The sequence below is a fragment of the Ranitomeya imitator genome, chromosome 1, assembly GCF_032444005.1.
Source record: "Ranitomeya imitator isolate aRanImi1 chromosome 1, aRanImi1.pri, whole genome shotgun sequence".
NCBI classification, from domain to species: Eukaryota; Metazoa; Chordata; class Amphibia; order Anura; family Dendrobatidae; genus Ranitomeya; species Ranitomeya imitator.
This window is the reverse complement of record NC_091282.1, coordinates 1,235,415,057-1,235,427,767: the sequence shown is the minus strand read 5'-3', so window position 1 is coordinate 1,235,427,767 and position 12,711 is coordinate 1,235,415,057. Positions and strand designations below refer to the sequence as shown.

At 46.4% G+C, this 12,711-nt stretch overlaps 1 long non-coding RNA gene across 1 annotated transcript in view; it reads left to right on the top strand.

The window, feature by feature from the left end:
* LOC138657382 (uncharacterized) overlaps nt 1-12,651 on the top strand; it is a 125,453-nt gene extending 112,802 nt beyond the window's left edge. The window contains exons 2-3 of the long non-coding RNA XR_011317043.1: nt 7,234-7,960; nt 9,672-12,651. This is a non-coding gene — a long non-coding RNA (uncharacterized lncRNA). The remainder of the gene's footprint in view (nt 1-7,233; nt 7,961-9,671) is intronic.
* Nucleotides 12,652-12,711: the final 60 nt, after the last annotated feature.

The window sequence follows — 12,711 nt, the reverse complement described above, 5'->3', positions numbered from 1 at the left end:
GCTGAGCATTCGGGATAGTCCTCACAACTTTCGTGTTCGTTCTTTCTCTTCTCCGTCTCCCAAGTTTATCTGGCTAGGACGCACCCGTTTGACGGGAAGGCTCGGAGCTATTCTGGGACCCTAGAGACGCCCCTCTCCAACTTTGCCCCCTATGTCTGCTTAGGTGATGTAAGGTAGACAGCCAACCTAAAATCAACTGTCCTGCCGCTGTTTGAAATAATGCTTGAAGTCTGTTACTTCCTCGGCGTTCCGGCCACCGGCTACGTGCCTCAGTAGGATGTTGCCGATCTCGGGGCACGACTCCTACTGGTTATATCCTTGTGCTGCGATTTCGTTTCTCACTTCTCCACAATATCCTTCGCTTCGTGTCCTTCCTTAGGATGCCGCCGCAAGGTAGTGCAGGCGTGGCTCCGTAACTATCTGTCCTTTCTGCTAGGTACCTGCCAGGAACCCACCCCTGACAGGTCCTCCCTGGAGCTCTCCCAGGCTGCGTTCTCCCTAACTTCCTATCCAACCCCCAGTTTTACCAAAGTGTGAGGAGTGGCCTAATACATAGTGCCTTTTGCTCCCCCTGGTGGCCGGAGTGTGAAGTGTAATGTGTGACTGTGATACCTGGTCAGTTGAACTCCTTTAGTGCAATCAGACATAACATCACTCCCCTTAGTGGCAGAGCAACATTACTGCAACGACCAGGACTCTGCGGCACTGCACTTGCTTCACGGGCCCTCTGCTCCAGGTATCTTACCCCCTTTTTGTGCCTTTGCTTCAGGTTCCCCCTGCTCAAAGTGTCTTATCCCCTCTTTTAGTGCCCTTGCTTCACGGGCCCTCTGCTCCAGGTATCTTACCCCCTTTTAGTGCCCTTTGCTTCAGGTACCCACTGCTCCAGGTATCTTACGCCCTTTTTGTGCCCTTGCTTCAGGTGCCCCCTGCTCAAAGGGTCATACCCCCTTTTAGTGCCCTTGCTTCCTTTGGTTCAAGTGCCCTTGCTCAAAGTATCTTACCTTCTTTTGGTGCCCTTGCCTCAGGTGCCCTCTGCTCCAGGGCCAGGTATCTTACCCCCTTTTAGTGCCCTAGCTTCAGGTGCCCTCTGCTCCAGGTATCTTACCCCCTTTTAGTGCCCGTGCTTCAGGTGCCCTCTGCTCCAAGTGTCTTACCCCCTTTTAGTGCCCGTGCTTCAGGTGCCCCATGCTCAAAATATCTTACCTCATTTTAGTGCCCTTGCTTCAAGTGCCTTCAGTTTCAAATGTCTTTCCTCCTTTTAGTGCCCTTGTTTCAGGTGCCCTCCGCTCCAAATGTCTTACCCCCTTTTATTGCCCTTGCTTCCTTTGCTTCAGGTGCCCCCTGCTCCAGGTATCTTACACCCTTTTAGTGCCCTTGCTCCAAGTATCTTACCTCCTTTTAGTGCCCTTGCTTCAGGTGCCATCTGCTCCAAATGTTTTACCCCTTTTTAGTGCCCGTGCTTCAGGTGCCCCCTGCTCAAAGTATCTTACCTTCTTTTAGTGCCGTGCTTCAGGTGCCCCCTGCTCAAAGTATCTTACCTTCTTTTATTGCCCCTGCTTCAGATGCCCTCTGCTCCAAATGTCTTACCCCCTTTTATTGCCCTTGCTTCAGGTTTCCTCTGCTCCAAATGTCTTACCCTATTTTAGTGCCCTTGGTTCAGGTGCCCTCTGCTCATAATACCTCCCCTGTATTGCCCATGTTCAAGAAGTCCTTCTCTTACTGCCCCAAGCCGGGTAATTCCTCGCTGTCCTTCTAGTGCCCCTACTCCAGGTTTTCTACCCCTCTTCCTACCCTTAGTCCAGAGGGTATGAACTGAAAAGAAGGGTGAGATCTACAAAAAGGGTGTAGACTCTAAAGGGGGTGTAATTTTTAAAAAGACAGTGTGGTCTTTAAAAAAGCATGTGTGACTATAGAGGATGTGTGATGTTAGAAAAAAGGCTGTGCACTTTAAAAGGAGTCATGCACTGGTCAGGGGGTGGGATCTTTAAAAAAAAGGGGGTGTGGACAGTAAAGGGAGGTTGATCTTCAAAAAAGGGGTGTGGATAATAAAGGAGAGAGTGTAAAACGGGGTGTGGACTGTAGAGGATGGCATGATCTTTACAAAGGTGAGTGGACTGTAAAGGGGGCAAAAGTTGTAATGTTGGGGTGTGGACTGTAGAGGGGTGTGAGAAGTAAAAAGGAGAGGCGTGAGAAGTAAAAAGGAGGGGCTTAAGAGGAAAACAATGGTCTCAGCACTTTGAGTCCCTTGTCTCTCTGGAGACAATTTTCACAAGTTGGTGAGAATGGGCTAGAAGTGGCACATCCTCCGATGAGGTGACGCAGGATCATGGACCCATGTAGATGTGCTTCTGATGTCGTCTCCTGGACCGGGTCTGGTCACATTCTCTGCCTGGAGTGTCTACGACCTACGTCTGGATCCATATTTGTACCTGATCTTTAGGTTAAGTTTTGGATCTGTTTTCATATAATTATGAAAATGAATGGAGAACTACAGACACAGCGCAAGCGTCCGAGCTTTTCTCCATATATTATTGTCTGACATCATTATCTGCTGCTCATCATTTATAGACCAAGATGTATCCTGTGGAAGAATAGAGGGGCGATACTGGGCTAATGAGAACAAGGGGCTCATTACTATTTCATCTTCCCCATGCAATAATTGATTTAAACAAAATATATGTTCTTCTGTGGTTCCAGCTCTGCTGCATCAATCCCCATTGTATAACTCTGCTCTTCCATGGTTACAGCTTTGCTATATAAGCACTGCTACGTCAACCCTTGCTGCTTGGTAATGATTCTGCTTCTTCTCAGATCTAGCACTGCTGCAGCAGTCATCACTAATACAGCTCTGCTACATCCTTTACCCCAGATCCAGCTCTGTCATAAAAGTCATTGCTGATTCAGCTTTGTTACATAAGTAATCGCTGATCCAGCTCTGCTACATTAGTCATTCCTGATTCAACTCTGCATTACCAGTCATTGCTTATCGGGGTCTGCTACATCTGTTATCGCAGATCCAGCTCTGCTATACAAGTCATGTCTGATCCAGGTCTATGCTACACCAGTGATTGCTAATCCAGTTCAGCTATATGAGTTACCGATTATCCAGCTCTGCTACACCAGTGATCACTGATCCAGCTCTGCTACACTATTTATCATTGATCCAGCTCTGCTACACCATTCATCATTTATCCAGCTCTGCTACACCATTCATCATTTATCCAGCTCTGCTACACCATTCATCATTTATCCAGCTCTGCTACACCATTCATCATTTATCCAGCTCTGCTACTCCATTCATCATTGATCCAGCTCTGCTATTCCATTCATCATAGATCCAGCTCTGCTACTCCATTCATCATTTATCCAGCTCTGCTATGCCATTTATCATTGATCCCGATCTGCTATGCCATTCATCATTGATCCAGCTCTGCTACACCATTCATCATTGATCCAGCTCTGCTACACCATTCATCATTGATCCAGCTCTGCTACACCATTCATCATTGATCCAGCTCTGCTACTCCATTCATCATTGATCCAGCTCTGCTACACCATTTATCATTGATCCAGCTCTGCTACACCATTCATCATTGATCCAGCTCTGCTACACCATTCATCATTGATCCCGCTCTGCTACTCCATTCATCATTGATCCAGCTCTGCTACACCATTCATCATTGATCCAGCTCTGCTACACCATTCATCATTGATCCTGCTCTGCTGCATCATTCATCATTGATCCCGATCTGCTACTCCATTCATCATTGATCCAGCTCTGCTACTCCATTCATCATTGATCCCGCTCTGCTATGCCATTCATCACTGATCCAGCTCTGCTACACCATTCATCATTGATCCTGCTCTGCTGCATCATTCATCATTGATCCCGATCTGCTACTCCATTCATCATTGATCCCGCTCTGCTATGCCATTCATCATTGATCCAGCTTGAGTATGTAATTCATCATCAAACCAGCTCTACTATGCCATTCCTCATTGATTCTGCTCTACTACATCAGGTTTGACATCTTCTCTGCAGCCACTCATCAGTCCTGCTGCACCAGCGCCACGTGTCTATACTGCTCTTCCAGATCGGGGCTACTTTACCAGGTGAGATGCAACATTTGTTCGCAAATATACCGTAATTATTTTAGCATATGAGCGCAGGACCCCTGGGTACAACCTTACTGGGCCATATCGTGTATGGCGACACACTGCGGTCAGCACTGTACGGAGGGTATTTTTTCGCTGGAACTATAAAGGGCCAAATTGTGGCTAATCCTGTATGGAGGGCACGTTCAGCTGGTGCCATGGAAATGGTTTATATCCACATCAGCCACTGGCATACATCTGGTGCTTCCCTCCAGATAAGCTCTGCAGTCATCCTGCGCCGTCCTACAGGGAATGAATGACGCGGTAGTGCGCATGCGCGACCTTTGCTTGATTGCAGCAGATTCCTAGTGGTCGGGTCTGAAAATGATCTATCCTGTGGGAATAATAATAATATGGAGTTTGGAACCTGTGCAATATCGCTCGTCCTGTTGTACTAGATCTCAGTATTGGGGGAGGAGGATCTGCTCAAGAGCCAAAATGTGAGTAAAACAATTTTGGCTGCCGGTGTGAGAGCTGTCAGCGTCGGTGTTACCGTCCCTCGTCAGGACTAATAGAGATATTGTGTGACATGAACTGCCGGGTAAGTCCGTATTAACTAAACACAGCTGCTGCCTGCACCGCCGCCGCCACGTCACCAGCCATTATCACATCCGCAGCCCATGTGTCTCTTCCTTCTTGTCATTATTTACAGGACTCGTAGTGTGAGACGCGACATCTTCCCGCATCCTCCGCTTCAGCCGTACATCTGTCACTCCGCTGACATCCCCTAACGTTCTGCCACATGTAATGCACCGGCCGCACCTGCTCGCGCTGCCACCCCGTACACAAGCCATGGAAAATTACTTTGGCGTCCAGATGCCACAACGTCACCGGAATAACCGTGATGACTGTAACGGGAGCCGCGAGAGGTTAATTAACAGTAAACATTTGGAGGCGGCTGCGCTAATGAGATCTTCCAAAGAGGAATCGAAACCCAGAGGAACATTACAAACCGGTCACTAAGTATCAGTCTGAGAAAGGCCGACGCCTCATAGCTTGCGAGCGGCGGCTGCGGTAGACGACAAACGGTAACGGCGTCCATCACTCCGTCCTTAAGGATTCGTTTTTTCTTTTTGCTGTTTTTCTCTGATCAGTATGAAAAAGTTAATATTCAATACATTTTTGCTATTATAACCCTTCCACGCCTTCCCGCCACAGCCAATTCCATTTTTCCTTCCCCACTTCTTCCAAGAATCATAACTTTTTTTTTTTCATCGATAGAGCTTGTTTTCTGTGAGATGAGTTGTAGTTTTGGCTGATGCCATTAACTGTACAAATAATGTACTAAAAAACTGAAAGTTCGGTGAAATGATGAAAAAAGCAATTCATTGTTGCTCTGGTTTTCGTTTGTACACCTTTCATTGTGCAATGAAAATTGCTAAGTAATTTCATTGTGCGAGTCCATTTTTTTTGCTTTTACTGTTATGAAAATGAAAAAAAAATGTAGAAATTTTTTTTAGATTTCTATAACATTTTTTATTTTTTCACTGGGAAGCTGTAGTTTTAATTGGTACCAGTTTGATGTAAACACTTTGACTTTTAATGACTTTTTGTGAAAAGTCCTTCCTTCCTGCCTTCCTTTCCTTCATTTCTTCCCTTCCCCTCCTTCATTTCTTCCATTCTCCACCTTCTTTCCTTTCACTCCTTCCCATGCTTCCTTCCCTTTGATTTCTTCCTTTCCTTCCTTCTTCCTTCCTTCCCTTCTCTGCCTTCCTTCCCCTCCTTCCTTTCCTTCCCTACTTCCCTTTCCATTCTTCATTTCCTTCTCCTTCTTCCTTCCTTTCTCCTTCCTTCCCTTCTCCTCCTTCCTTCCCTTTCCCTCCCTCCTTCCTTTCATTCCTTCCCTTCACCTCCTACCTTTCTTTCTTCCATTCGTTCCTTCCCTTCCCCTCCTTCCTCTCCTTCTCCTCCTTCCTTCCCTTACACTGCTTCCTTCCCTTCTCCTCCTTCCTTCCCCTCCTCTCCCTCATTTCCTTCCCCTCCCTCCTTCCTTTCATTCCTTCCCATCACCTCCTACCTTTCTTTCTTCCATTCTTTCCTCCCCTTCCCCTCCTTCCTCTCCTTCTCCTTCATCCTTCCCTTCCCCTGCTTCCTTCCCTTCTCCTCCTTCCTTTTCCTCCTTCCTTCCCTTCCCCTCCCTCCTTTCTTTCTTCCATTCGTTCCTTCCCAACCCCTCCTTCCTCTCCTTTTCCTCCTTCCTTCCCTTCCCCTCCCTCCTTTCTTTCTTCCATTCGTTCCTTCCCTCCCCCTCCTTCCTCTTCTTCTCCTCCTTCCTTCCCTTCCCCTGCTTCCTTCCCTCCTCCTTCCTTCCCCTTCTTCCTTTCCTTCCCCTCTCTCCTTTCTTTTTTCCATTAGTTCCTTCCCTTCCCCTCCTTTATTTCTTTTTTCCATTCCTCTCTTTTGTCTCCTTTCTTCCTTCTTCCTTCCCTTCTCCTCCTTCCCATCTCTTCCTTCCTTCTCCTCCTTTCTTCCTTCCTTCCCCCCTTCCTTCCTTCCTTCCTTCCTTCCTTCCTTCCTTCCTTCCATCCCTCCTCCTTCCTTCCCCTTCTACCTTTCTTTCCCCTCCCTCCTTTGTTTCTTCCATTAGTTCCTTCCCTTCCCCTCCTTTATTTCTTTCTTCCATTTCTCCCTTCCATCTCCTTCCTTCCTTCTTTCCTTCTTACTTCCCTTCTCCTCCTTTCTTCCTTCCTTCCCCCCTTCCTTCCTTCCCGTCCTTCCTTCCTTCCTTCCTTCCTTTTTATATTTCAAAATGTCAAATGTGCTTATTTGATGGTGATTTGAATATATATTTTTTGTATAGTTTTTGTCATTCCCTTAGGGGATTTGAACCTTTTGATTCCTTGTACAACAAGTTATAAATTCCCCCCAAAATTAGAAATGTTCTACAGAGACCGTAGCCACGGTACTGGACGACGGACGGCCCACTTCCTTATCTAACCTCTTAACTGCTGCCTTCATGGTTGACAGCGGCATCTACGGGGTTAGGTAGGGGAGCAGTTATCTAGATGCTGGAAATATTCCGCGAACCATATAGGTAAGAGAAGCCTCATTTATATTTGCTTTCATTTTACGTTTCAGAGTCGTATTTTCCTGGGGGGCTCAGGATGTCGTCAGATCCTCTGCGCGGAGATTCCTGCTGTCAGTATGACAGGAGAAGCCTGGACGATGCCATTGGGATCTGTAATGTGACAGATCTGTATGAGCGTTATAGACAGAAGCCACTGCGCAATGTGTACAGAGCCGGAGACCTGGGACAAGGGAGATCCATGTAAAAATCCCATTTTCTAGTTGTATCCACGTAGACACGACCGGTGTCCCTGACATATTTATCACTCGGGAATGTAACCGGAACGATGATCAGTGATTGGATTTCTAGGAAACATGTCTGACGCTGACACATGAGGACTTTCATATGTAAAGACAGTTTCTTATTTACAGCCTCTTCCTCGCCTGCGGCGTTGTAATACCTTGAGGACAAGCACCAGCCGATATATAACCCATCATTGTCTTAGATGAGCAGTATATAGAGGAGGCTGAGCTCCATAGCTGCACCCCTTATTGTCATCAATCACTTCATATGGATGGAGAAGAAGTCCGGAAGAAATAGGACCGCCCAGCAAAGATCATTCACACAGTGACAGATTGCCAGACATATGTTATGTCTCCTGGATCCAGTGTCAGCTGCTGCACAATCTTCTGCCATCTCTCTTGGATCCTCAGTGGGTCAGGCGGCTCTGGCAACGTCAGACATTAAGCTCTCAGGTCTTCTAGGCTGGTGCAGGTGCTGGAAGGCCTAAATATTCAGGTAATTGACATCCTTATGGCTACCATGGATTGCTTCTGCCTTTATTCTCCTCACAAATCCAGCTCAGTTAAATTACTGGGTAAGTCTGCTGAATGCTTTATCACTGTGCCAGTTTTGCCTTGCACTCTGTGACAAACTCAGCTCTACAGTATTTGCTGGCAGCTCTGCCTCAGACTTTAATGGTTAGTCTACCTTATGAGTGTGTCAGCTCTTTCTTGAACTCTGTGACAAACCTAGCTTTTGTATTTTGCTGGGTAATTCTGCCTTATCACTGTTACAGCAATATTTTGGACTCTATTACAAACTCAGCACTGCTATAATGGTGGCTTTGTTTGCAATTTGTTGGCTCCTACAAACCATCTAATCAGAACAGACACTACAGGTGCCATTTTTCTTGCCTGTCTCTTTCTTTCGTAAGAGTTCGACTCTTGTATGTAACTCCCTAGGCTTCCTAATCAACAATCTGCAGACAGACTCTTCACACCCCTTTCTTTAAAGGCAACCTGTCACCTGAATGTGGCGGGCCCTTTTTTTGGTCCGATGGGCGGTGTTTTCGGGTCTTTTATTCACCCCTTCCTTTCCCGCTGGCCGCAATATTGTCTTGAAGTTGATTCGCCTTCCTCCGTAGAACACGCGTGCGCAAGGCAATCTTGCCTTGCGCACGCGCAGTATGCTTTGCTCAACTGCGGGCAAAGCTGAAAAGCATTAGTGCGCATGCGCCGGCGCACTATGTCCCGGAACACAGCAAAATACTTCCGGGACATAGTGCGCCGGCGCATGCCCAATAAAGCTTTTCGGCTTTGCCCGCAGTTGGGCAAAGCATACTGCGCGTACGCAAGGCAAGATTACCTTGCGCACGCGTGTTCTACGGAGGAAGGCAAATCAACTTCAAGACAATATTGCGGCCAGCGTGCGGCCAGCGGGAAAGGAAGGGGTGAATAAAAGACCCGAAAAAACCGCCCATCGGACCGAAAAAAGGGCCCGCCAAATTCAGGTGACAGGTTCCCTTTAAACCAGAGCACATTTTTTTTCTCTTTCTCTGTATAGAGTTGGCAGCTCTATCTTGGCCACTTAAAGGGAATCAATCAGCAGATTTTTGCATTATGATCTGAGAACAGCATGATGTAGGGGCAGAGACCCTGATTATGGTGATGTGTCACTTACCGTGCTGTTTCAATAAAATCATTATTTAATCAGCAGGAGATTATCACTACAGGACTTGGTGTCTCATGCCTCCTGGTCCAACCCCACCCCAACACTGATTGGCAGCTTTCTGCATAGCAAAAACCTGCTGATTCCCTTTAACACTATAAACTGTGATATTCACAGTAAGGCCTTGTTCACATGTTCAGTATTTGGTCAGTATTTTACATCAGTATTTCTAATTTTCTAAAATCAGGAGAGGAACAATCAGAGGAAAAGTATAATAGAGACACGTCACCACTTCTGCATTTCTCACCCACTCCTGATTTTGGCTTACAAATACTGATGTAAAATACTGACCAAATACTGAATGTGTGAACGCGACCTAACAGTCTGAGATTCCCACTGACTCCTAGACTACCTAGAACCACCAGGGATTGTACAATTAACTGGGGAATAACAGGTCCTGGCTTGCATTTTTACACTGTGCACCATTGTCTTATGATAGCTATTATTTAAGAGTTGTCAGATCTTGCTTTCATATATATTTTTTATCCTTTTTTTATAGAATTTTTAAGGTAAGGTAATAACATCAATGGATAACCTGTGCCCCCATCGAGAGCTTCATGGCCGAGCAGCTTCATGCAGCCGTACATCACCAAGCACAATGCTGAGCGTCGGATGGAGTGGTGTAAGTGTAGCGGCCTGGACTTCTCCAACATCATGGTCTAACCTCACAAATGGTCTTCTGGACGAAGGGGAAAAAAATTTCCTCAGACATCTCCAAAATCTTGTAGAAATCCTTCCCAGAAGAGTGCAGTTGTTATATCTGCAGAGGGGCGACTCCATATTAAAGTGGTCGTCCAACAGCATAATAATTTTTTTTTAGACGTGGATTGATTAAAAAGCTTAAATGGAGGCATAATTGCCTTCCTGCGCCCCTGTGGATCCAGCGACGGTCGCACCGGCCCTGGAGGATTCATCACTGTTGCAGCCAATTACAGGAGCCATGTGCTGGACGGTGAGAATGCCTCCATTTATTATTTTTCCCTCGTTGCGTACTGGAACTGTATGATTTCTGTGGAGAGAAAGTGAATCCTTATTACTATTTCATGTTTTTCTTTTATTAATCGAAATAATAATTTAATGCTCTATTTTATGCTATAAGTCCCAAAGCCAAATGTTAATGTTTCACACAACTTTAAAGGGCTTGTCTAGAACTTTTGATAATGTTAGTCTAGTCTTAGGATTGGAAATCATTGGGGATCTCACTCCTGGCATCCCCCCTGATCAGCTTTTTGAAGCGGTGACAAGAATGAAAGAGTGTATAGCATGTGAGGAGGTGGACTAACTGTCATGTTTCCCCCCGAGAACATCAGTGAGCTTAATGTAAATGTGTGAAATATGTTTTCTTGTGGTGACATGTGTTAATTTCCCTGTGGGCTGGAGTACTAACCAACGACCACAAGATGTCACTGTCTTCCTTTTCACTCTTGCATAGAGTGGAGGTGAAAGGTTGAGTCTGCCCAGCAACAGACAGCAGGGACAGTGTCAGGGTTAACTGTAAGGTCGGCCCATAGTGGGGAGGATTGGAAATCTCTGGATAGTGAGAGATTGAGGAAGTAAGTGATGTGAGAGAAGAGAGGAGAGTGTGCAGATATCTGGATAGGAATAAAACTACTGTGGATCTGTAAGTCACAAGGCAGTAAGAATCATTAGGGAACTTTAGAGGTGACTGAGCTACAGTTCAGTAGGCAAGTGGGTGAAACCTGAGAGAATTAAAGGATGAAGTGAGTCCAGTGTTGGCAAGATGCAGGAGATCCTGTAGACAAGGGTTTTGCCCAGCTGAAAACTTGGTAGAGGGAAGTGGCTTTAAGAGAGGCTCTCATTAATAGATCACAGACTGTTGTTTGGGTACAGGCTTCACAGTGTAACATGTTGACCCGTGTGTCCCTGCATCGGGAAGATGGAGGTTTATCTGATTTGCTCTGCTTGTGTACCATCCACTTGATAAGTGCCATCACCCGAAACCCAAAGGAAAGTACCTCTGTAGGAGACAGAAGAAGTTGTAAAGTGTGCTGCCTGCTGCCTTGTGTACGTGAATGCGTTGCCATGTAAAGAGCGCCTTGTTTTTAAGAATGTGCCCAATGTCTTTGTGTTGAAGTCTAATGGACCTGATGAGGAGTGGAACAGGACCAGCCTGGAAGTGATGGTACCAATAGCAATACTTACAACATACCCAGAACTCTTGTTTTTTGGTAACGTGCCGGGGTGTCGGATTCATGACACTCGCCCACGGCTATCACCCAGGGTACTGCTATAAGCGCAGCTCCATATACTGTACGCTGGCTGCAGCACAGACCTCAGTATCAAGATGTCTCACTATCTGGACTGAACTAGGAGCAACCTTCCTTGTGCCCATGGCGTGGCTACACAGGGACTCCATGGTTAGAGGGGCCCTTTTTGGCTTGGAGGTAGAGATGACCATTGTACTATGTGAAGAGGTTGGTATGGGAAGGCGCATGTCTTCAGTGTGCGGACGCCGTGCGTGTCCAGTATGAATGGTACATGTGGTGCAAGTCTCCAGCATGCAGATGTGTGAGGTGCGGTATGTGTCCAGAGTGGGTGTATGTGGCGCACGTCCGGTATGACTGATTAAGACTGTGCTGGTTCGGCAAGTCCCCAGCATGAAGATGGCGCATGTCTCCAATGTGTGACTGATGGAGGTCTTGCAAGTCTCCTAAATCTGTGCAATTGGTGTGGTGGCAAGTATGAAAATGGCGCATGTCCATAGAGCGTGGGTGGCGATTTTGCGAAGAGTTTAGCATGTGAGTGGTACGTGTGCGGCATGTCTCCATCGTACAACTGGTGGACATCTAGCAAGTCTGCCGAGATTGTGCGGCTTGGGCCCAGTGTGAAAACGGCGCATGTCCACAGAGCGTGGGTGGCGATTTTGTGTCACGTGTCCAGCGGGAGGTGCAGGAGGATCCTCTCTAGATCTGTACCCAATGACTTTCGTCAATAGATACTGAAGGAAATATCCGCACAACAAGCAACGTAGGAGTGAACATCTGCCGGGCAAAACTGCCAGCAAGAATGCCAACGCCAGAAAACGTGGCGATAAAAGCCTCCAAACCATCCTGATTTTATTCATGGAGTCTATACTTTATACATAGGTGACTTTTCCTGCCCGGCTCCACGCTTCCGCCTCGCTCCATACTGTGTGAATTAACATCCGATACATTACCCCACCTCTGACAATCATTAAATGTGATGGATAGTCCTCTTTACGGCTAATGCCGCCGACAGACTAATGGAAGCCGCAGTCACTATATTGAGATTTCACATTTGTTTGCTGTAAAGAATGTCCAAATGTATCAGCAAACACCTTGTTTATGGTATTAATAAAGTTTTATTAGTGTAGCGCTGCGCTCCTTTCTGGTCTCTGTCACCGTGAATGATATAACTCCCTCATTCCACCCGTGAAGCAAAGTATCTTTCATTCTGAGCTTTATGGCAATTTCTAGTCTATAAACATTATTAATATCTGGTGTGACTCTGCTTTATTAGTAGTCGCTGATAGAAAATTCTCTCTTTATCTTTGAGTT